Raw genomic sequence first — 25,107 nt, forward strand, 5'->3', positions numbered from 1 at the left:
GGTATTGCTTATATTTCCACAGGGAAAGAGGGACCAGACTTCAACCCGGTGCCCCAAGATGTGAATGCAACATACCGGCATGGAGTAGGGAACCAGTGGAGAAGTATGAGGGACTGGCCCCAATCCCAACTATGTGGACACCTGCCCCTCCCCTCAGAAGAATTTATTTCAGAGGACAGCACTGAAGCTGCAGCTCAGGGAGAAGGACATGTCTGATCAGAGCACACGGGAGCAAATGAAGGAGGAGGAAGAGAGAGTGGAGCACATCCTGGCCCACCAAGCCCTGCGGACGATATTCCCCACTCAGAGCAGCCAATCCACAGAGAAGACCATATGGCCAGCCCCACTGTGAGACACAACATCCCTCACTGACCCATAGCCCTACAGGGACAACATTGGAGATACAGTGTGGGAATTGCACGCGATCTGATCCCGCCACGCGAGGCAAAACACTAAGGAGGTGTAACAGAACAGCAAGGGGAATAGAGTAACAAAGTCCCCATGGAATACCAAAAATAGACCTGGGGCCAGGGCTTGGCACCCCATCAGATTCGACTGGAAAACACTCCTAAAGGCCAACAAACAGTCCTTCAACTAATACAGGCTTTTCTTTTTATTGCTGTTGTTTTTGTGTGTGTCATAGACTTTTTGTTGTTGTTTTGTTTCTTTTGTTGCTTGGGTTTGCTCAGTCTTGTTTTTGTGCTTGTTATTATCTCTGCACGTCTGTCTAAATAAGATAGGCTGGATGAACAATCTGGAGGAGAAAACAACTGGACCAACAGTTCCGGAGGGACATGGGAGAAGGGGAGGTGGGGGGAAAGGAAGTGGTGTTAACAAACTCAGGGACAAGGGAACAACAAGTGATCCAAATCGGTGGTGAGGAGGGTGTAGGAGGCCTGGTAGGTCGTGATCAAGGGTAATGTAACCAAGAGCAATTACTGAAACCCAAATGAAGGCTTAGCATGCTAGTGGGACAAAAGGAAAGTAAAAGGAAATAGAGGAAAGAGCTAGGAGGCAAAGGACATTTATAAAGATCTAAAAAAAAGGCATGTACACACACGCATATATATATATGGATGGGGAAATAGATTTATGTGCATATATTTATAGATTTAGTATTCAGATAGCAGCTGGGCATTGGGCCTCCACTCAAGTACTCCCTCAATGCAAGAACACGTTGTTCTATTAAACTGGCATTCCATTATGCTCACCTTCCCAATATGATCGCTGAAGACAAATGTGTGCATAAACAAATGTGGTGAAGAAAACTGATGGTGCCCGGCTATCAAAGGATATAGCCTCTAGGGTCTTAAAGGCTTGAAGGTAAACAAGTGGCCATCTAGCTCAGAAGCAACAAAGTCCACATGGAAGAAGCACACCAGCCTGTGTGATCACGTGGTGTCAACGGGTGTCAGGCATCAAAGAACAAAAATCATATCATTGTGAATGAGAGGGAATGTAGAGTGGGGACCCAAAGCCCATCTGTAGGCAACTGGACATCCCCTTACAGAAGGGTCACAGGGAGGAGACGAGCCAGTCAGGGTGCAGTGTAGCAACAGTGGAGCATACAACTTTCCTCTAGTTCCTAAATGCTTCCACCCCCAACTATCATGATCCCAATTCTACCTTACAAATCTGGCTAGACCAGAGGATGTACACTGGGACAGATAGGAACTGGAAATACAGGGAATCCAGGAAAGATGATCCTTTCAGGACCAGTGCTGAGAGTGGCGATACCGGGAGGGTGGAGGGAAGGTGGGGTGGAAAGGGGGAACCGATTACAAGGATCTGAATATAATCTCCTCCCTGGGGGATGGACAACAGAAAAGTGAGTGAAGGGAGATGTCAGACAATGTAAGATATGACAAAATAGTAATTTATAAGTTTTCAAGGCGTTAATGAGGGAGGGGGAGCAGGGAGGGAGGGGAAAATGAGGAGCTGAAGTCAAGAGCTTAAGTGAAGAGCAGTTTTGAGAGTGTTGAGGGCAGAGAATGTACAGCTGTGCTTTACACAATTGATGTATATTTGGATTGTGATAAGAGTTGTATGAAGCCCCAATAAAATGATGTAAAAAAAACCCCAAATCTATGCTCCTAGCAACAATTTAGAAAATGCAGTCGCTGAGGGGGCCCCTCAGTTACAGGTACAATAGCGAGTTCTTGGGGCCAGTGGAGGCTGCAGCTGCCCAGTTGATGGAGAACGGAGCATCCTGGTTTTTTCCCTTCCTGCAGTCCCTCCAGTGCTTGGCCCAGAGCCCAGAGCCCAGAGTAGAATGAGGCTGCAGTGACTTATCTATAATAAATCACTGCAAATTAGACAAGCGCCTGCCCTCAACAAGCCCACCGTCTAGTTAGCGAGTGACAGTGCACAGAGCAACAAGCCGGTGACACTCCAATACTTGTTCTTCCTTGGTTTATAAGACTAAGCTGTGGCCCTTGGCCCACAGTCATCTCTTCCTATTTCCAGGCACCATGGTGGCGTAGGGCCTTACTCTTTGGGTTGCTAACCACAAGACCAGCAGTTCAAAAACCCGTCAGCCACTCAGCAGGAGAAAGATGGGCTTTCTATTGCCATAAAGAGTCACAGTCTCGGAAACCCACAGGGCAATGCTACTCTGTCTGACTGGGTCGCTAGGAGTCAGAATTCACTTGAGGGCAGTGAGTTTTGAGATCTGATTTTTGAGATTGCCTGTTGCGTCTGCTGTACCCAGAGATGGGTTCAACGCCCCTTGCCCTCCCAGGGCCAGCAACCCAGCGAGGAAGTGGAGCCACACGGCTAGGTCATGCTAGGTCATAGGCTATGGCACACAAGGGCACAGGTCTTGACATGTAATCTGTTGTAAAGGATGACGGCGGAGAGGGCATCTCGGGCTTACACATTCACTGACTCAGCTTTCCTCCTGCAGTCAGCATCACAGTGTGTGTTTTGTGAGATGGAGGAGGACTTTGTGGATTGGTGCTAGACATATGGGTTAACGTTGGACTTGTGAGCTTGGGCAGCACTGGGTTGGGATGTTTTCTTGATGTGCACTTCCCCTTTATATAAAACTCTCTCTTATACTATGAGTTTCTGTGGATTTGTTCTAAAATACCCAGGCTAACACAGGCCCGGTGGTGCGACTAAGGCAAGTCCACTGTGTGCTTGGGCCTCTGGGAGAGGCTGGATTTGGGCGCTGAGCCGTGTGACGTGGGCCTTAGGTACCAGGAGGATGAGCTAGCGTTTTGTTCTCTAGAGAGTCTTCAGGAGCTGGAGTCCTAGCAGGCAAAGACCACATGGACTTCATCCTGCTGCCCTCACGACCCGTGCCGAGTGGAGTTGAGGAAGCACTGTGAACTGAACAGGGCCAGAAGCTGTTGGCATAGCCAAGGCTGACTCGGCAGAGGTTGGACCAGAAGCTCCTTTAAAAGGTGGCAGTGCTGGCTGACCTGACCCAATTCCTCTCTCAATCTTTGGAAAAGCCATCCCATCTAGCAACTCCACTCCAGGTTTGCCCTCACTCTCCTCCATGCTTCCCAGAGTCCTCCAGAATTTCCAGCTTCCTCTCCCTGAGCTCAACCTCCCGCTGCACGTTCACCTATGGCCAAATCACTAGGGGGCGACATTGGCCATCATACAGGGCCAAGTCCCTCTTGCCTATTACCCACCCCTACAGGCCAAAGCCATCTCAGGGAGCTGACCACCCTGCCACTTCCCTTTCCTTCGGCTGCCTGCAGACTGTTATGTGTGGAGCAGCCAGCTCAACGGGGATCCCAGATCTTGGCTGAGGGTGTGAGAGAAGGGCGCTCAGAGCAGAGCACCAAGAACATGCAAGGAGCAGAGGCCAGAGCTAGGACGAGAGCCCAGGCCTCCCACCTACCTCAGGGCTGCTTCTATGCTTACCCAGGCCAAGGGGTGGGAGAGGGGAGGGGCTGAAAAGTAACTGGGGCAGATACAATGTTGGCCTCACATGGGAGAGGGAGGAAAGAGACCCCACCCACACCCCAGGTCCTTGGCCTGACCATCTGCACCCCTCTGTTCAGATGGTCTTGAAGACCCCTGAGCCCTGTGTCCACACAGGGCGACTAGGCCATCGCGGATGCTCACTGACTCATGCCCTACGGCCCAGTCAGGAGGGGCATTCCGGGGGTGGGGGTGGGGGACTAAACTTCTTCTCATGATAGATGTCTTGGAAACACAAGCAGTTACCTAGGTCATTGGGCTCAGAGAACTGGTGGAGTAAATGGGGAAACCGAGGCCTAGAGAGGAACGTGGTTTTCTGAGGGCGGGTTTGTGGCAGGACATAACCAGGTGTCTCACACTCTTGGACGGACTCTTCCTTAGAGGAAGGTCGGGGGACTGTGGTCCATAGAACCTGGGCAGTAAACTGAGGCACCCTGGGAACAAGAGTGTCTGTGCATTGCCAGGTCTCAGGAGAACGCTCCAAACCTGTGACAAAGTGACAATAACCACTTGTGTCATTGCCGGAAAGAGAGAGGTGCTACCTAAGAGCCACAGGATGACCCACACAGAATCTGGAAGTCACTATCGATGGTCACAGGATGAACATGGCCAACTCTTTCTCAAGAGAGCTCTGATCTGCCTCCCCGACCCCATCTCCCCTGCAGTCACATGGCTCTGCACACACATGACCCGAACCCACGTCTGTTCAGCGCTACACGCGCCACAAGGTCTCTGTTCCCCTGTAACCTGGAGTCTGAGGTCAGACTCCACATTCTCCAAATTGATGGCCCCTCTGCCTTCCACCTGGGTGCAGGCTGGCAGTGCCCACACCTTCTCCCCAGAGCACAGTCCTAGCCCCATGCAAGTCCTCTATCCATGTGCCTAGGCGACAGCAACACTAGCACAGGGCCTGAGGAGTCAGTAAGGAGGGTGGCCTTGGGTTACCCGGTTTGTTAGTACCTGGGCCAGCGCCCTCAGATGGGCAGAAATCATAATTTTGGAGGTTGGCAAGGGGGACAGAAATGAAGCTCCAGAGTTGGAGTTCTAGGTGAGAGGCCTACCCCTTGAACTATCTGTGCCAGTGAGTCAGGAAAGGCTCTTAAATACTTAAGTTTCCTTTAAGAAGATTGAGGTAGTTAGTTTATTGTGCCAACCTGGCCAATAAACACATGTGCGGTTAATTGAAGGGCAGAGGGATAAATGGTTCGGTGAGCCTCGCCTTTCGAGTTCTCGGGTCTCTTGCTTTCTGGTGGTCGGACCAGGGTGCAGCTGCCTTAGCCAGTTCTCTGCTTCAGCTGGCAAGGCTCACTTCCTGCAAGACATCCCTGAGTAGAAGCCACATGGACCTACCCCGATGCAGCCCTGGGTGCTGGAGCAGCCGTGTGGAGACCCCTGCCAGCGCTGAGATGCCTACACACTCACTGACTCGGCTTTCCTCCTGCAGTCGGCATCATTGCGTGAGTTTTGTGAGATGGAGGAGGACTTTGTGGATTGGTGTTGGACTTATGGGCTTGGGCAGCACTGGGTTGGGAATGTTTTCTTGATGTATACTTACCCTTTATATAAAACTCTCTCTTATACTTATGAGTTTCTATGGATTTGTTTCCCTAATGTACCCAGACTAACACAAAGATGAATGAGATGGCAGTTCTACCCTCTCTTAGAGGGTCCCGATGAGTTTGGCACTGACTTGATGGCAGCGAGAGTTGTTTGTTTCTAATACTGTCTTCGGGCTCGATGGTCCCCATCCAGCGATAGAGGGTCTCAAAGACTAATAAGTTATGAGAACAGGCTGTTTCATTTTTCTCCCGCAGAGCAGCCGGCGGGTTTTGAAATGCCAACACCTACCCACAGCGGCATCAGGGCTCCTCGAGAGGAGAGAGGGAGGGAGCTATAGCTCTGCTGGGCTTTTTGACCGTGAAGTCAGAAGACAGAACATGGCGAATCCTTCAGCACAGAGATGAAAACCTCAACAAAACACAAACGCCCGGCCAATGAGTCAATTCCCACCCATAGCGACCCTACAGAACAGAGCCGCCCTGCCCCGCGAGTTACAGAGGCTGGAGCTCTTGGGGGGGGGGGGGGCTCTTGCTCCCCAGGACCAGTTGGGTTCCAGCCACTGCCTTGCCGGTTAGCAGCTCATGGTGCAGCCCCACTCTGTCACAGGTTCCTTCAGAAAGTCATTTCCCAAAGACGGGGTAGAGCACCCCGTGGGTTCCCTAGGCTGTACATCTTTCCTGGAGCAGAAAGCCTCATCTCTCTCCTGAGGAGCTGCTGGTGTGGTTCGAACTGCTGACCTCGAGGTTAGCAGTGCAGCACATAACCCACTCTGCCACCAGGGCTCCTTTCAGAGATGAAAGGCCTTTTAATTAAATCAGATGCGGAGGCAGGCCAGGGGTCTGCTGATCCCACCAGACAGCCTGGCAGCCTCCTTGGAGCGCAGAGTTAAGAGGGGTACTTGCTTGAAGGCAAAAACAGCCCCTCAAACCTTGGGGCTTCTTAAACCTGGGGGCCCTGTCTCCAGAGGCCCCAAGCAACTTCACACCTGCTGCTGGGGACCTTGACGGGCCCTGCTTAATCAGGTGGCTTAGTTTCTCTGTCTGGACAGCAGGAGTGTGGATGTAGGTGGTTTCTTTCTTTTAAGTGGTTTAACTTTTTATTGTGATTCGCAGGGAAATGTACAGAGCAAATTCCTTCTCCGCTCAACAATTCATCACATGCTTTTACTTTGTCACATGATGGCGAACCTTCCAACAGCGTTTCTGCCCTTTCCATTCATCTCCCTTTCTTACCCCGCTTGGCCTTCGGAGCTGTATCTGGGAGCTGATGCTGTGGGCTCGACTGTTCCGAGTCACCCCTGGTGTTAGCCTTCGTCCCCCAGTGGTGGTGGTGTCCGGTGTCCTCGAGTCGGCTCTGACACGCAGTGGCCCTGTGCACGACAGAAGGAAACACTGCCCGCCCCTGCGCTGTGCTCACAGTGGTTCTGGCGTTTGAGTCCCTGGTTGCAGCCTCTGTGTCAGTCCATCTCCTTGAGGGCCCTCCTCCTTTTCAGTGCACCTCCACTGTACCAAGCCTGATGTCTTCTCCAGGGACTGGTCTCCCTGACAACATAGTCAGCGTTTGTGAGACAGTCTCCCCATCCTTGCCTCCCAGGAGCACTCTGACCGTACTTCTTCGAAGACAGACCAGTTTGTCCTTTTGGCAGTCCGTGGTACTCTCAATGTTCTTCTCCAGAACCACAAGCCAAATGCATCCACTCTCCTTCGGCCTTCCTTATTCCAGGTCCAACCTACACATGAAGCAATGGCAAATACCATGACTTGGGCCAGGTGCACCTTAGGCTTCAAAGTAGCATCCTTGCCCTTCAGTACTCTAAAGGGGTCTTGAACAGCAATGCTCTAAAGGGGTCTTGTATTGCAACACGTCTTTGGATCTCTTGACTGCTGCTTCCTTGAGTACTTATTGTGGATCCAAGCAAGACGAAATCCTTGACAACTTCAACCTTTTCTCCATTTATCATGCTGTTTCCTGGTAGTCCGGTCGTGAGGATTTGGGTCTTCTTTACACTGAATTGTTTTACAAAATCCTTGATCTTCATTAACAAGCGCTTCAAGTCCTCCTCACTTTCAACAGGCAAGGTTGTGGCATCCGAATACTGCAGGTATTAAGAAGCCTTCCTCCAATCCGACGGGCCTGTCTATTGCTGGGCTGAAAACTGAGCCATGGGGTGAGGCCAGCTCCAGGCCTGCGGGGTGACTCAGGACCACAGTCTGACGCAGGGCTGGCACCAGTCTCTATCCGACCAGTGAACTTGGTCTCTTTAATGGGTCTGAGTTTCATCCCACACTTTTCTCCCACTCTACTTTATTATGATGATACCTAGACACCATCTAATTCTCCTGGTCTCAGGTCCCAGAGGCTGAAGTTTGCTTGGCCCATTAGTCTTTGGGATTAATTGTTTCCATGCATCTTTGATTTTGTCACTCTTCTGTGCTCCAGACGGGGGCAGGGGAGGGGCGATAGCTGCATTTTGGATGGCCGCTCACAAGCTGGAAAAACCCCATTCACTGCTTGCCACGGTGGAACGCAGAACATTGTCTTTGCAGACTCTATTGTGCCACCTGGCTTTGACGCCCCCCAAGACGACCGCCCTAAGCCCCCAGGGCCTGTGATCCATGCCCTCCAGGTGGTTGGCTGTGGTGAAGATATTTCCATGCCTTCATCCTGCTGACTAGCCCCAGCTGCCCACAGGAAGTCTTGGGAAGGGTTTCCACCAAGGCCTGGCCCAAGTGGGTGTGGGGTGGGGGCAGTTCTCCCTGTTGTTTTGAAGAGAAGGGTCTGCAGGTGGGCAGGGGTGGAGAGTGACGGTGCAAGGGGTCCATGGAGGCTGAAGAAGGAGTCTTAGGAGAAAGAGTGGTGACCTGGGGGCGAAGATGGGGGCAGGGGGGGGGAGTTGCAGAGATGGGATGGATGGAGAGTCCCCAGTGCCCAGGTGGATTGTGGGGTGAGAGGGTGGAGAATGGCAGGCAGGGCTCTGTCTGGGGAACCTGGGAGGGAGTAGCATCCTCAGGTGAGGACCCCACCCCATGTGTGACTGTTCATGCCCAGAGGTCACCGAAGGAGAGGTTCTTCCCCGATCTCTCTCCAGGGTCTAGGATGCCCCTATCCACCGTGAGAAACTCCCAGCGCTAGAGCCAACCTCTGGTCCTGCTAGTTCCAGCTGCCATCTACTCTGGGCACCAAGGAATCAGGGTCTCTGAGGACAGAAACATGGCCATGCTGTGGCCTGGACGCTGACCACAACTAGCCAACTGGTACAGATGGGCATACGGCCTGCAGTCCTCACTGTAATGTCACTTCCTGGGATGCCAAGGGCACAGAAGCCATCCTGTGGGTAGATAAAACCTCTCAGCTTCCCACAGTGGGGTTTCTCTTTCCTACGCCAGGAAGGGAGGGAGGGAGGTACTGACTCCTCCCCTGGGCAGAGTGGGTGCTCATACAATGGAAGTCGATAAATGGATGCTGACTAAATGAATAAGTGAACGCTGGCTCAATCGGAACCAATGAATGAATGGTTAACAAGCGGAACAGTGTGGATGGAGGAGTGGATGATTGAGTGTGTGAGTGAACGGATGCACTGTGCGTGAATGCGACCACATGCACTGAAAGTGTGGATGGAGGAGTGGATGATTGAGTGTGTGAGTGAACGGATGCACTGTTCGTGAATGAGACCACATGCACTGAAAGTGTGGATGGGCGAATGAGAGTGTAAATCGACGAATGCGTGCACACGGGGAGGAGCGGCTTTCCTTTCTGGGTTCCTGTCTAGTCACTTACTTGTGCTCAGTGTGGGGCCCTGTGATGGCCCTCCTCCCTTCCCCAGCCACCCTCCCACCCTGCCACCCTGGTCTGGCCACACTGCTCCTTCCCAAGTCCACGGAGCACACCGCCACCCCAGGATGTTTGCATTGCGGCTCCTCAGGCTGCGAGCAGGAGCACTCTGCCCACAAGTTTCTGCCTCACTCCGTGCCTGGGACCTTTGGGAGGTGGTCCCAGATACCCCCTGCACTTCCGGCCCCAGGCTCTGCGTTGCCTGTCTTCTTAGCCCTGGTCACACATGATGTGGCGTTGATCTACTTGCTTGTTTGTCTGTGCTGTGCCCCACCCCACCCCCCCTCATCAGACTGTGAACTCTTTGCTGGCGGGGGCTGGTTGGGCCTCTTTAAGCTGTGCGCCTCCACCAGCACCCTCTGCGCCGAGTGGAGATCCCTGTGTGCTGTGTGCAGGAGAATGGGGTGCAGCGTTTCCAACAGAGAGGCCGGCTTGCGGGGACACAGCCCTCACTGGCAGCTCCCACTGCAGGGAAGCTGTTCTCTGACGATAATTTCATTTCTGAGCTCTTTCTGCTGAGGACAAGGAAACAGCAGATTATAAGTCACCAACAGGACTCGGCGAGGGAGAAGAATGATGCAAAAGGAGATGATATAAAAGCATCATCCGCCCTGCAGCTGCCTGTGGGATGCTCACACCAGACGCCCCAAGCCTGAGCCAGGCCGCTGCCCACACCCCTAGCCACCCTGAAGGAGCCACAGAAGGGGGTGCTTGCCTTGGTCTCCCCAGCTCCACACATGCCCCTGAAGCGCACCTGCACTGAGCAGGCAGCTGAGCTTTCTGGCTGCCCAGGTGCCCACCCAGAGCCTGGCACAGGGCCTTGAGCAGCGACAACCCTTTGGGCCTCCATTCCTAAGCCCTGCAGAACTCCAGGCTCACCGGCCACTTCCTGACCCTGAGATGTGCCAGCTTCCTTCCCACCCAAGGACCTTTGCCCGTGCCAGTCCACCCCCCTGAGATGCCTGTCTGTCTCTTCTTGATTGCTGCTTCCTCAGGGAAGCCCCCCTTCCAGCTCTCCCTGACACCTGCCCCTCTGTGTGTTCTAGGATCTCGCTCCCCTTCCCCACCAGGAGGTCAGTCCAGGAACTGTCCCTGGCAGACACCCCGGGCATGGGTACCCAAGGGAGTCAACAAAAACCGTGGGAAGTGAAGGAATACTGAGTCAGAAAGTATCCTACACGATAGCGGAAAGAACTAGGAGTCAAGAGCTATATAGAGAGGTATAAATATAAGCATGTACATATATAAATATATTAATATATAAGTACAGAGGTATTGGTCTGCATACACATATTTATACGTTAATGTATTAAAGTGGCAGACAGACTCTGGGCCTCTATTTAAGTCTTCCCTCAACACTAGAAGACTTTGTTCTAATGACTTCACACTGTGTGATCTTCACCTTCTCAACAGGATAGCCGAAGACAAAATGGGTGCATAAGTAAATGTGAAGAAAGCTGATGGTGCCTGGCTGTTAAAAATAAAGCGTCTGGGTCTTAAAGACTTGAAGGTAAACAAGCGGCCATCTAGCAGAGAAGCAACAAAGCCCACATGTAAGCAGCACACCAGCCTGTGTGATCATGAAGTGACGACAGGATCAGGTATCAGAAGATCAAAAACAATTATACTGATGTAACGGGACGAGGTTGTAGTGGAGACCCAAAGCCTGTCTGTAGCCAATTGGACATTACCTCACAGAAGGGTCACACGGAAGGGGCATTTCAGCCAGGGTGTATTTTAGCACTGATGAAACACACAACATTCCTCTCGTTCCTAATGCTGCGACTCTTTAATACAATTCCTCATGTTGTGGTGAGATTCCCCAACCATAAAATTATTTTTGTTGCTACTTCATAACTGTCATTTTGCTATTGTTATGAATTGGGCACCCTTGTGAAAGAGTTGTTCGACCCCCAAAAGGGTCGTGACCCTCAGGTTGAGAACCACTGCTCTAGTTCTTTAATAGTTTCTGCCTCCCACTACCATGATTTCACTCTACCTCACAAATCCTGCTAGACCGGAGTATGTACACTGGTACAGATAAGAGCTTCCAACACACAGAAATCAGGACAGATAACCCCTCAGGAACAATAATGGGAATAGTGGCACCATAAGGGGAGGAGGGGATGGGGGAGCGTGGGAGAAAGGGGGTACTGATAGCAATGATGGATCTATACCACCTTGCCCTCCTGAAGGGGGTGAACAGCAGAAGTGTGGGTGAAGGGATACAGGGGAGAGTGTAAGTTATGAAAAAGTATATATATATATATATATATATATATATATATATATATATATATATATATATATATAATTTATCAAGGGCTCACAGGGGTGGGAGGGCCGGGGAGGGAGAGAAAAAGAGGAGCGGATCATAAGGGCGCTAGAAGAAAGATAATGTTTTGAAAACGACTATGGCAATATATGGGCAAGTGTGCTAGATATTATTTCCTTATGGATTGTTATAATATCTGTAAGAGTCCCCAATACAATGATTTAAATCAAATCTAGAAAGAAAAAAAGAAAAGTATCTTCCGGAATCAGCGGAACCTTCATGGAACAAAACGATGGGCCGGCGAAGCTGCAGCCTCTGTCCACGTCTGGATGAGGTGTCTGCGTCTCTCGAGCCTTCCCCGGAGACGCCTGCGCGCTTCCACGGATACCGAGTTAGCACGGCAGTTTGGGTATCTTTCAGGGCCCCAGATTCTATTCCTCTCAAATGTTCTTTCCGTCTGGGAAGCAAAGAGAAGTCTGGAGGGGCAAGTCTGGACTGTCGGGTGGATGGGGTCAGGTGTCCCATGCAGCCCCCCTGGGCCGGCCCTCGCTCCCCTGGAAGGATGAGTGTGTTCGTGGCTGTGATGGGAAACCCATTCCTCAATGCAGTTTCCAGTGTTCTGAAACGTTCTTCATAATAAGCCCCCACGATTGTCCTGTGTGCTTTAAGACCAATCTATCAAGGTGACCCCGGGGGACACTCCCCTGCCCCGGTCCCAGCACCACAATCACCTAACCTCCTGAGCAGACCTCTCTGCCTTGCATTTACTGGCCCAGCAGATGCCCCGCCTCCCCAGAACCTTGGTGGGAGTAGGTTATGAGCTGACTGCTAACCACAACGTCAGCAGTTCAAAACCACCCCACAAGGCTACCCCGGGGAGAGATGAGGCTTTTTACTCCTACAAAGATTGCACAACCTCCAGAACCCAGTTCCACCTGCCCTTTGGGGTGGCAACGAGTCCGCATGGCGGGCGGCTAGTGGGAGGTTCTGGAGGGTCTGAGGGACAGGTCTAGGGTTGGGTCTCCACGCGCTGCTGGCTTTTTAGGGGAGAGGTGAAGGCCAAGGGTAGGGAAGCAGCCCCGGAGTGATCCAGGAGTGCACCTCGCCCTTCACGTGGCTTTATTTTGAAAACGTGAACTTTACAAATGTCAGCGAAAGGCGGGATCCTCGGCCTGGGACCGCGCCGCGCCGATTAGCATTCCCGGCGCCCGCGCTAATGGGGCTCTGCATAGGCCGCGGGAAATTTATGCCGCCTGCTGGGGCCTGTGCGGAAGGCCAAGGCGAGGAAGCCTGGAAATAAAACCATAAGTCGGCCAAATATATGCCTCCCCCCGGAGGGCAGGGGCAGCAGGTACACTGCAACTCCCCCGCACAGCCAGATGGATGGAGGTTGCTGGCAGCCAAGGGGGCGCAGAGGGGCGCGCGGGAAGCTCCCTTCTTTGCCGCTCCTGAGTTGGAGGGTTGGGGGAATCCCCGACCTCTACCCCTCCACCCCCATTCTCCATTGAGTCAGAGTTTATGGCAGATTTTTCCAGATCCCCCTGGAAGGGGACCCCTCTTCACGTGTAGATGAAGCACCTGAGGCTCAGAGGAGGGAAGTCCTTCGCCTGCACTTGCAGGGCTGGGAGGTGTGCAGGCTGGCAGGATTTGATCCCAGTTCTCTCTGATTACTATGATTTTTTAAAGCAACTGATTTGACCTAGCTGCCTGCCTGCCCTATTTATGACATTTGGGGCTGTGTACCACAAGGTCAGAAGTTCAAAACCACCAGCAGCTCCACAGGGGACAAGACCAGGCTTTCTGGTAAAGAACTGAGGTGTCAGGACCCTCCAGGGGCAGTTCTACCCTGACCTGTAGGGTCACTGTGAGCTGGAATCGACTGAACGGCAGTAGGGTTGGTTGCTTGGTTGGTTGCTTGGTTGGTTGGTTGTTTGGTTGGTTGTGGTTGGTTGGTTGGTTGATTGGTTGGTTGATTGGTTGATTGGTTGGTTGGTTGGTTGGTTGGTTGGGAGTTACTGCATTGGTGCCTGCTTAGAACCCCCTCCTGCCAACACTAAAGAGAACATTTATGCGTCCATAGTTCCTTCTGCCTGAAAGACCCCCTCCCTTTGGACTCCTCGGCAGTATGGGTGAATGCATGTGGCCAGAACATGCTTAAGATGGGGGAGACCCCGAGGGTGAGAGCACATGAGGATGGGGGTCTGGAGGACAGAGGCTGGGGCAGCACCTCTCCAGGACAGTATCCAGGGGGCACAAGGCAGAGACCCTGCAGGCTACTGGAATCATTAGGTGCAGGAGCCAGCAAGAGATGGGACCGTGGCCTGGCTGTGGAGTGCTCCCCAGGCATTTCCTCACAGGCTAGGGTCCTGCCCTCAGCAGGAGGCAGGGGCCTGGGTCAGCCACTGAGCTTTTCTGTTCCCCAGCACAGTCTGGGCCTTCGTGGAGGGCAGGAGCACCGTGGACCCAGCCCTGGCACAGGAAGTGCTGTGGGCCCAATTGTTGAAGAGCAGAGCCCCAGCCCTGTATTGCGTCCTTCCACCACCTGGGAAAACGGCTGCCACCCCTGTTCTCAAGATGAGGGGCCTGAGGCTCAGGGAGTAGGTGACTTGGCCTGGGTCCCGGAGTTTGGAGGTAGCTGCACTGGGCTTGGAGGACATGACCTGACTTGGTGGCCTGATAACAAAAGCAAGAAGGCCTTTTGGGGGGTGGGGGGGATCCTGTAGAAGGGCCAGGCTGGTGGAGGGGATTGTCTATGGAGTTCTCCATGAACACAAAAGTTGAGACAGCCCCTCCCAGGTCTTAGGCTGAGGGAGGCCTCTGGGGTCACTGCCAGCAAGTGGCAGAGCGGCCCCTGTCCGCATAGAGATGCCTCCACCCCGTGGCAGGCCAAGCAACATGCCAACAGAGACCCCTAAATAACAGGGAGTGACCAGCACATCTGCTCCCCATCCCAGCCGGGGGACAGGCTCCGACTTCATAAAGCGTGATCGATGGGCCTAATATGGGACTGCAGACGGCGGGCTGGCAGCCCCGGCCTGGCCTGCTGGCTGCCATTTGCCCATATATTTATTTATTTATGCAGCCTCCTCCCTGGCAAAGGCCCAAAAACAATAAAAGAAATTGAATTGCATATCAGATGGGACATCCGAGGGAGATACGGCCATAAATCGCGTCATATTTATTCCATAAATATCAGCGCGGCCGAGTAGCCGGTGCCCGTTATGAAGTTATAATCAGGAATCTGGTCCCGAGGGGTTTGCTGCCGGCCCCTCCCCCACTGGATAAACAAGGCAGGTCCCCCAAATAAACAGCTGCTTCCTCGAGCCACCTGTCCCACCAAAACAGCCAGCTGCTCACCCAGGCTGTCCCCAGCCAGTCAGGGCCAGGGGCCTTGGGAAGGGGCAAGAGGGGGCTGCCATCACTGGGTGGCAGGGCGTGCTGGCTCAAGCCAGAGGCAGAAAGCTAGGTTCCCTCCGTTCTCTCCAGTCCCAGGGTTCTGCTCCTGCTGCTCTGAGTCAGGGCTCAGTATCACCTGTTTGGAGTCATCATTCCCTGGACAACCCTCCCCCTGCTCCCCACGACCCATAGTCATTTAGTGCACATTTTACTGTGGCAAAATATATACCACATAGTTTTCTTTTTTCATTTTAGCCATTTCTTAAGAGTACAATTGTCTATACCAGTGGTTCTCAACCTTTCTAATGCCGTGACCCTGTCATACAGTTCCCCCCAACCATAAAATTATTTTCGTTGCTACTTCATAACTGTCATTTTGCTACTGTTATGAATTGGATGACTCCTGTGAAAGGATCATTCGACCCCCAAAGGGATCGTGACCCACAGGTTGAGAACCGCTGGTCTAAATGAACTAAAACACCAAACCCACGACCATCGAGTCAATTTTGGTCCATTGCAAACATCTAGGAATAAAATGACCCTATCGGCATCATAGAAGTTACCTGTTGAGCTATGTGCGGAAGGTCGGCAGTTTGAAACCACCAGTCACTATGCAGGAGAAAGACAGGGCTTTCTACCTCTGTAAAGTCTCTGAAACTCAACGGCAGTTCGACCCTGTCTTACAGGATCTGTGAGACGGCGTTGACTCGACGGCGGTGAGTTTGGTTTTTGTGTACTTGTTTGTTCTGATACAGTTTCTTTTTGTTTGTTTGTTTGCCTGCTGGTGTTAATAAATCATTTTATTGGGGGCTCTTACAGCTCTTATAACAATCCATACATCTGTTGATACAGTTTCGGAGGCTGCAGTGGGGGGAAAGGTGTTTCAAGGAAGCAGACTACCTCATCTTTCTCCCATGGAGCAGTCGATGGGTTTAAACAACTGACTTTGGGGTTAGCAGTGCAGCACTAACAACACAATGTCCCACGGAATGAAAGGCCCCCGGTGCAGCCACGGTGCCAGCCCATCTGGGTGAGGTCTTCCTCGTTGGCACTGACCCTCCACCCAGTGTGAACTCCTTCTCTAGGGACTGGTCTTTCCAGAAAACATATCCAAGGGAAATGAGAAGAAGTTTCACCATCTCCACGTCTAAGGAGACGTTCTTCTGGAAACCTGTGGTACTCTGAGTATTCTTTGACAGCACCGTAATTCAACGCATCGATTATTTGCTGTTTTGCTTATGCTTCCTCATGCACGGGTGATTGAAGTAGGGTGCACCTGAGACTTCAACGCGGCATATTTGCTCTCTAACACTTTAAAGGGGTCTTGCTCAGCAGATCTGCTCAATGTTTTATGTCTTTTGTTTGCTTGACTGCTTCTTCCATCAACACTGACTGTGGATCCAAGTAAAATGAAATCCTTACCAACTCCAATCTTTTCTCGGTTTATCAGGTTATCCATTAGAGTTAGTCCGGGTTAACGAGAGAAACAAATCCAGAGACACTCACAGGTGTGTAATAGAGAACTCGCTATCAAAGAGTAATTGCATCTTCAGAAAGCATCCCAGCCCAGTCCAGATCAAGTTCATAAATACACTATTAGCCCATGTGTCTGATACCAGTCTGTAAATTCCTCTTCAGACTCACGTAACACATGCACTGACACCAAGTGCAGGAAGATCACAGGCCAGTGGGTGGAAAGTCTTGTGGATCCAGTGGCGGTGGAAGCATCTCAGTACTGGTGTGCGTTTCCACGTGGCTCCTCCAGCTCCAAGGCTCTAGCTGCCACCAGCATAGCTCCAAGTGGCTTGTCAACAGGAATGTCTCACAGGGAGATGAGCAGCAAGAGTGTGTATCCTGCCTCCGTGAGCTATTTATCTCCATAGTGCCTCCAACTGAGGTAATCAAGCTGCGACCTGATTGACAAGGCTTAACTCCACCCCTTCACTCTTAATAGTCTCAAGTTGACACCAGATGATGTAACTACCACACTATTGGTCCAGGTGTGGGGAATTTTGTTTTCTTTGCATTGAATTGTAATCCACACCGAGGACCGTAGTCTTTGGTCTTCATCAATAAGTGCTTCAAGTCTTGTTGACTTTCTGCCAGCCAGGTTGTGCCCTCTGCATATCACAGGTTGTTAATGAAGCTTCTTCACCGAGGATGCTGGGCTTTTCTTTATCAGGTCCAGCTTCTTGGATTTCCTTGGCACCCTCTGCTGATTTTGAACCATGCAGTGTCCCCTTGTCCTGCTCTAACAGCGGCCTCTTGCTCTGTGTGCAGGCTCTGCCTGATCACAGCGAAGTGCTCGGGGATTCCCATTCTCCTCGGTGTGGGTCACAGTTTTCTGTAGTGTACAGTCACATCCTGTGCATAGTCAACAGAACACAAGTAAACACTTTCTGTTGTTCTCTCCTGTCGGCCAAGATCCATTTGATGTCTACACTCCTACCCTCGTTCTATGGTCTCTTCTGCATCCAGCTTGAATTTCCCACAGTTCCTGGTCAATAGACTGCTACATTCTCAAATTCTCCTCCGCAAAATGTTACTTGCATGTGATATGAATGATATTGTTCAGGCTCACCTTTCTTTTGGATGGGTGCTCTTTCAGTTGATCGGTCAGGTAGCTGTCTTGGAAATTTCTTGGCATCACACTGAATCAGATTTCGGAAACATTTCAATGGGTATTCCATCAATTTCTGAGTGTTGCTTTTCACTAACACCTCCCATGAAATTTCTCCCCTCAATGCCACCAATTCTTGCTCATGCCCTCCTTCTTTGAATGATTGAATACTGTATTAGACAGGGTTCTCTAGAGAGATAAACCAGATTGCTGATAATTTTATATATACTGTATATATATTTATAAATATAGATATATAATACAAGAAATGAACAGCTAAATTATAAAGCAGTACAAATGGCTCAGTACGACTCACTCCCGTGAGAGAGTTGTGAGACACTAGCAGTCCTTCAAGTCTTGAGGGAAGTCAGGTAGTCCTCTGTAGAGAGAGAGAGCTAGACTATCCCAGCACAGGCAGCAAACAGCAAGGCAGGTCACCAACTGCCCGTCCTCAGCTCCGGAGATGTAAATTTCATTCGTGTGATCTTAAAGGGACCTCAACTTACAGCGACACAGTCCACAGGCTAGGCATCCCACAGGTAGTGTACCCTTTAAATTGAGGCACAGAACAAGCAAGGCAGCTGCACACTGGTCTGATGATGAAAGAGCGAGAGACGAGAAAGACGAGGCTCACTGAGCCATTTATCTCTCCGCCCTTCAATTAATCCAACTTGTGTTTATCGGCCAGGCTGGCACAATAAAACTATCTCAAATACCAACCAATTTTTTTTGGGGGGGCACAGTATGTACATGTAGAAACACCAACAAAATCCAGATAAAGAACATTTTTGTCACTCTAGGAAGTGATTGTCTCCCCTCCCTGTCTACCGCTCCAGAGGAAGCCACACTTTTGTCTCCCAAATGTCATATTTTGGGTCTCTTTTGTGATTGTTTGGCATTAATGTATATGAGATCCAGCCATGTGATTATATGCACCAGGGGCTTGTGCTTTTCTGTTACTGTATTCCATTCATTGTGTTGGTTTTTATGGTGGGGGGCCAGTTTAGTCATTTTATTGGGGGCTCATACAATGCTTACTTATCACAATCCATCCACCCATCCATGTGTCAAGCACGTCTGTACATTTGTTGTCCTCATCAGGAGTTTTTCTGTCAGTGTAAGAACTCATTTTTCTTTGGACGATGACAAGGAGTAGAAGGGTTGGGTCATAGGATAGACGCAGGTTTAACTTCATTTAAAACCTGTCAAATAGTTCACAGGAGCCATGCCATTTCATTCAGCCACAGGAGTGTGTGAACGTTCCAGCTGCTCTACTTCTGTGTCAACACTTGGTATTGTCTTCTTCACTTTAGCCCATTCTGTATACGGCCAGCTTTTTGTGTGCTTTTCATGTGCACTTCCCATCATTGACTCCTACGTGGCTTGTGGGCCACCCACCTAAGTCTCTGCACCAGCCCTGGCCTCTCTCCAGTCCACCCTGCACCAGGATTGAGGACCCTGTTGTCCTTTGTTCTCGGCTCACCAAGGGTAAAGGCTGAGGTCTTGATGGGCCCTCCTGTGCCCTCTCAGTCCTGCCCCACTGTCCTCCCTTGTGCTCCAAGAACCAGGCAGACAGCCTCCCACCCCCGCCTCCACACTTGCCCAGCTGAGTTCCCTCCTTCTCACCCCAGATCGAGAGAGGCTGTGGGTTCAGCACTGGACTGCTAACCCTGAGACTGGTGATTCAACCCCACCAGTCGCTAGTCGCTCCTCAGGAGAAAGACGAGGCTGCCTGCTCTCATAAAGGGGGACAGTCTCAGAAGCCCCTTCTCCAGTTGCTCTGAGGGGGGAGTGAGGAGCCTCAGCTCAGATGTCACCTTCTCAGGGAGACCTGCCCTGGCCTCCGATGCCCGCCGCCCGCCCCTGCTGCAGCGTTCTCCTCAGCACCGACCACCATCTAGCACCCCAGGAGGGGTGTCTGTGGGTGCTCTCCTCCTCGCTGGTGTCAGCACCCCAGCACAGGGTCTCCTTTTTGTTCACAGTTACCTCCCCATGCCTTGCACTTAACAAAGGTGGGCGAACAAAGGGAAATACTGCGGTGACAGTTAACATGGCAGGCGAAACGTTGTTTGAGGTAAAATTCACAGAACATGGAATTAACTATTGTTTAGTCTTTATATATCTATATCTCAAGATATATATATATACATATATCAAGACATTTGCCACTTCGATATAAAATTAACCATTTTAAAGGGGAGCATTCCATGGAATTTAGTACCTTCATGACATGATGCACAACCCCCAAAATATTGTCATCACCCAAAAAGGAAATCTCATCCCTATTAAGCAGTCACCCTCTACCCCCTAAAGAGCCCTGGTGACACTGTGGTCACTCATTGGGCTGCACCAGGTCAGCAGTTCAAAACGTCCAGCTTCCTCAGGGAAAAGATGGGGCTTCCTGCACCCACAAACAAGTAGTCTTGGAAACTCACAGGGGCTTTTCTGCCCTGCCTGGTGGGCACCGACTCGATGGCAGGGAGCTGTTGTCTCCGTTGTTGCTGTTGTCTTTGTGTGTTCCTGTCCCCTGCGCTCCACAACACCTGGGAGCCACTAGTCTACTTTCTCACTCCAGGGATTTAGCTAGTTTCGGCATTTTCTCATAAATGGATTCATACCATAGGTCACCTTTTGCGACTGTTTTCTTTCGCTTCGCAGGTTTTGTTTTAAGATTGAGCCGCGTAAAGCACAAATCAGTCCTTCCTCCCCTTGGGTGGCAGGGAACCATCCCGTTGCACGGACACCCATGTTGTTAGCCACTCAGCCATGGAGGGGTGGCGTCCACTGTCTAGCTGTCGCAGAGAGCATTGCTGTGGACATCAGGAACAAGGTGCTCGTGCACCCGTTTTCTTCTTCGGGGCACATGCCTAGGAGTGGAATTGCTGAGGCAGATGGCAGGGTCAACGTCGGACACTGAGACACCGCCAAAGTCCTCTCCACCGGGTAGCACTGTGGCATCTCCACGGTCATTTGGACATGGTCTCATCAGCCTTGAATGTGACGTTAATGCCCCCTCTCTCTCTCCCTTCTTCTGTCTGGCCTTCTTTTCAACCCCCTTCCAACCCAGCGCCGTGCCACGCCCACGATCCTCTCTACAGCCCACAGTCAAAATGCTCCTCCTGACGCAACATCATGAGCGAGACCAGGCTGATTAGTTAGACAGAGACAGATGGGACCCCTGAGACTCTGGCCCTTAGTCACCCTTTAGGACCAGAAGTGAACTCACCTCCACATTAAGAAATCATCCGTTTAAGACAAAAGGGCAGTGCTGAGCCCAGGACAATGCTCAGAAGGATCGGAAAGAAGGAAGAATGAGGTGATAGTTCGGGATTAGGTCAGCCAGACACTCCTGGGTAAGGGGAGGGGCGGGACCCAATTTATCAGTTGGGTTGTAACCTGATGACACCTCCCTGGTATCCTAAGTTTTGTTGTATAAGAATGAGAGAGACACTGGGGATCTCTCTCTCTCTCTGTCTCTCTCTCTCTCTCTCTCTCTCTCTCTCTCTCTCTCTCTCTCTCTCTCACTTTGCCTTCCTTCTTCTTGGGATCTGCTTGCTTCCAGGGGCAACCCCACATGTTTCCACCAATCTCGGATCTGCAACCCTGCACCCGCCGGCCTGTGATCTCCCTGCATCCTGCCTCACTTCTCTAGCTCATGGACCTGCAGCCACGTGAGTTTGGAGAGGTGCTCCCCCGCCCCCCCAGCTTACATCAGACTCATGGACTTGAATGGGACCGGGCTAGGATGCCTTCATGATATGAGGCTCCTAGGTGAGGGGCACGGGATTGGTTTCTCTAGACATCAGGCCAACACAAATGGGAACAGGGGACCCAGGGAGGAGGTGGGAGGAGCACTGGTACATTGAGAGGATTGCAAGGGATGAGTTGAATCCGGATGTGTGTGAACTGGTGAATGTAACAATATGATCTGCTCTGTAAACCTCTGCCCAATTCACGATAAAAAGTGAAAAAAAAATTTTAAAGCCCTCTTTGAAGTTGACACTGCTCCTCCTCCCCATGTGGCCCTCTCAGGGGCCTGGGGGAGGGGAAGTGACTGGTTGGATGCTCTCCCTCCACTGGGTCCCATAAATCCCCCGCCAGTGTAATGGTCCAGGACCCTATCACCTGCTACCTCCCTCTCTCATGCCCCCTGGTCTCTCTTTCAACCCACAAGCATCTTTCCTGTGTCTAGTAAGTGGGGGGCAGGGGGAGATGACCCAATTTATTTGGCAACAAATAAAGAGTCGCCATGATCAAGGTGGGGGGGCAGTTTAAAGGAGGGAAAATATATCTTGGGTAATGCCATCTTCTGCGTCTTTATATTCCAAAATGGATCGTTGTGGACGCGGGCAGAGGCCTGATTTAATATTCTCATGGAAAAGACCGCACCTGATCCAATTACCATGGGGATTTTGATACAGTCAGCAGTCAAGATGAAAGATTCAGAGGCGCCCGCTGCAGGAGTAAACATGGAGACCGAATTACCCGGGCTCCTCAGGGAGGAGTTAAGCGGTTCAGGTCGCCAGGAGGGCACCTCGGGCCAGCCTGGGGGCGTGACGGAAGCCGGTTTGCTGCAGCCCCTGCCAGAGGGGGGCCCAGCATCCTTGCTTCTTGACCTTGGCCTCATGATGGGTCCGCTGCCCTCCCTCCTGGAGCTGGGGGTCTGGTGTGGCAGGCCTGGAGGGTGCCGTGAAGAGGGGCCTGGCCTGAGGGTCATCTGTGATGCTCGCCGGTACCAAACTCTGCCCAGACTGTCCATGGAACCCCCTCTCCAATGGGCCTGCCCCACTCAGCCACATGGCACTACACTGGCCCCACCCTGCAGCCCTTTGCGAATCCCCCTCACCCCTCGCTCCCTCCAGTCCCTGCTGAGCTCACTGCCATCAAGTCCATTCTGATTCACAGCAACTACAGCTCTGAGGAGGAGACTGAACTCTTCATGGGAGTAGAAAGCCCCATCTTTCTCCTGAGGAGCGGCTGGTGGTTTTGAACTGCTGACCTTGCAGTTAGCCACCCACCACATAACGTTACGCCTCCAGGGGTGCCTCTCTCACTCGTGGTAACCCTGGAACCCAGGCTAGCGCTGCCCCTGTGGGCTTCTGAGACCACAAGTCTTTACAGGAGTAGAAAGCCTCAGCTTTCTCAGTTTGCAGCCCTATTGTAAAGGATCATCTCTTCCAGACTCCAGCCGCTTCAGTATCTTCCCGTTGTTCTCAGAGGATGTTCAGAGTCAAGGCCCTGAACCTCTCCAGCCTGCCCCCTACCTCACCCCCTACACCCACCTGGTCGCCACCCACACTGGCCCCCTCCAGCACCCTCCTGCATCAGGTCTTCATGGGAGCTGTTTCTGTGACGCCACAGATGCTCCACCCACACGTGAGTGTGCACACGCAGATATATATCTACATGTGCATAGATGCAAACACCACACACACACACACTACCTGGCAGGATGACAATGGAGGCCTCAGCTAAACACTACCTCCTCAGGGACAGGTCCCTGACCCAGACCAGGCTCGGACTTCCTGCTGTGTGCATGCTGTGTTCCTGCCTTTCGCCAGCCGGCCAAACACTGGCCCCGCCTGGAGCAGGAAAGCGAGCGACACAAGGAATTTCTGCTCACAAGCCATTTCCCTGACTGGACTCCCGCTGCACAGAGGTGGGGGACCAGCTGCTGGGCTCGGTCTCTGTGCCATGCTCGGCCCACAGTCTTCCGGGAGGTTCGAAAGGTCCTAAGCCTCCGCGGACGCATCTGCAAAACAGAGCAATGGCGTCCAGTCCTCAGAGGTAGCGTGAGGACTGAGGGAGGTGCTTGAGGAAAAGGGTCAAGTCCCAGCGCTGCCGCTTGCTTTGTGAAATGGGTGGCGTGAGGATCAGCTCACTGATACGTCGCTTCAGACTCATCGTGACCCTATAGGGCAGAGGTGAACTGCCCCTGTGGGTTTCCCAGGCGGTCACTCTTGCTGGGTATAGAAAGCCTTGTCTTTCTCCTGTGGTGTGGCTGGTGGTTTCCCGGGGCTTAGCTGTCCACTAGCAGCCGAACGAGTAACCTATGATGCCACCAGGGCTCCCGGCATGAGACTTGCAATCCCTCCAAAGCATCAGCGGCATTCCTGGCATGCAAGAAGCACCGCAGCAGTTTTCGCTCTCGGTACCTTGCTCAGTGAGGAGCCCTGGTGGCAGAGCGAGTTGCCCACGGGCCTGCTAACCACAAAGTCAGCAGTTCAAAACCACCAGACGCTGTGCGGGAGAAAGAGGAGGCTTTCTGCTCCCATAAAGGCTTAGGCCCTTGGAAAGCCCACCGGGAAGATGGATGCTGTCCTCCAGGGTTGCAGTGAGCTTGGGTTTGGTTTGTGGGTACCTTGCTATGTTGGTACCTCGAACGCTTCCTGGATATTGTTCAAGTCCAATGGCTTGTATGGGAGGGCCCACGAGTGGCTCCAGCAGAGGCCACCATTCAGGAGGCCCTGAGCCTTAAAGTACTCCCCTCCCAGGTGATCTGTGAACCATGGAGCTATGCCTTAGGCTAAGTCTGCCGCTCTGGGGAGGGTGCGGGCGGGTTCTGTACACGGGGGAGGTTGTGACAGGGATACATCCTAGTGAGTGCTTGATGCTGGGGGTGGGGGGGGGCGGGCTTTGTGCACAGAAACCATTACTCAGAAGATGACTTCCATTTTTAAAAATTAACAGTTGGCCCATGAATGTTCCGCACTCAAAACAAACAAACAAACAAACATCGCTGTTCTTTCTTATGCTTTCAAGTTCACGTTACATACCTTAACTATTCTATTTATATACCCAGCCCAAGCGAACAATCCCTTTTAAGGGCCATGTGATGACTGCTTGGTCCCCTTTGCAGAACTGGCTAATAATCCCCTGTAAACATTTTAAACTGTGCATAAATAAGTGCAATCCATTTCCCTTTCTGAGTCCTGAGAGTGTTCGCCTGAGAAACCGATCTCTGGGCAGATGTAAGCACATCGTTTGTGCATCTGGGAGAGGGGACTCTTACCAATGTCGTTGGTTCCCGTGCCTGTTGCCAACTTCCTGAGAATTCAACTGCGAGTCTTGAGTCTTAATCAAGTGCTGCCTCTCATATTTTCAATTAGAATCTCAAAGCTGGCCTAGCACTTCAATCAGCAAAACCTCCTGAGCAGTTCCAAATCCTCACACCCCCAACATGCACACACTTGAGTGAAAAGATTAATATTATTGTTTTGAGCCTCTTAAGTATGTCTGCACTAGATTTGAAACCTCCCTGCAGCTTACCCACCACAGGCAGGACCTTGTCATACCCAGCCATGTGGGGGATCGCCTGCCCAGCTGGCTGAATGGCGTCAAGACCAGGGCCGTGCTGGGTGGGAAGTCCATATTACCCACAACCTAGAGGGAGACTGGAGCCCTGGTGCAATCAGAACGCTGATGCCCTTCAGAAAGGGGCCCCGACACCCCCCCCCCAGGGGTGTCTTCCTCAGCCCCTTATTCT

Source organism: Tenrec ecaudatus, chromosome 10 (assembly GCF_050624435.1).
Source record: "Tenrec ecaudatus isolate mTenEca1 chromosome 10, mTenEca1.hap1, whole genome shotgun sequence".
In the NCBI taxonomy this organism is placed as follows: domain Eukaryota; kingdom Metazoa; phylum Chordata; class Mammalia; order Afrosoricida; family Tenrecidae; genus Tenrec; species Tenrec ecaudatus.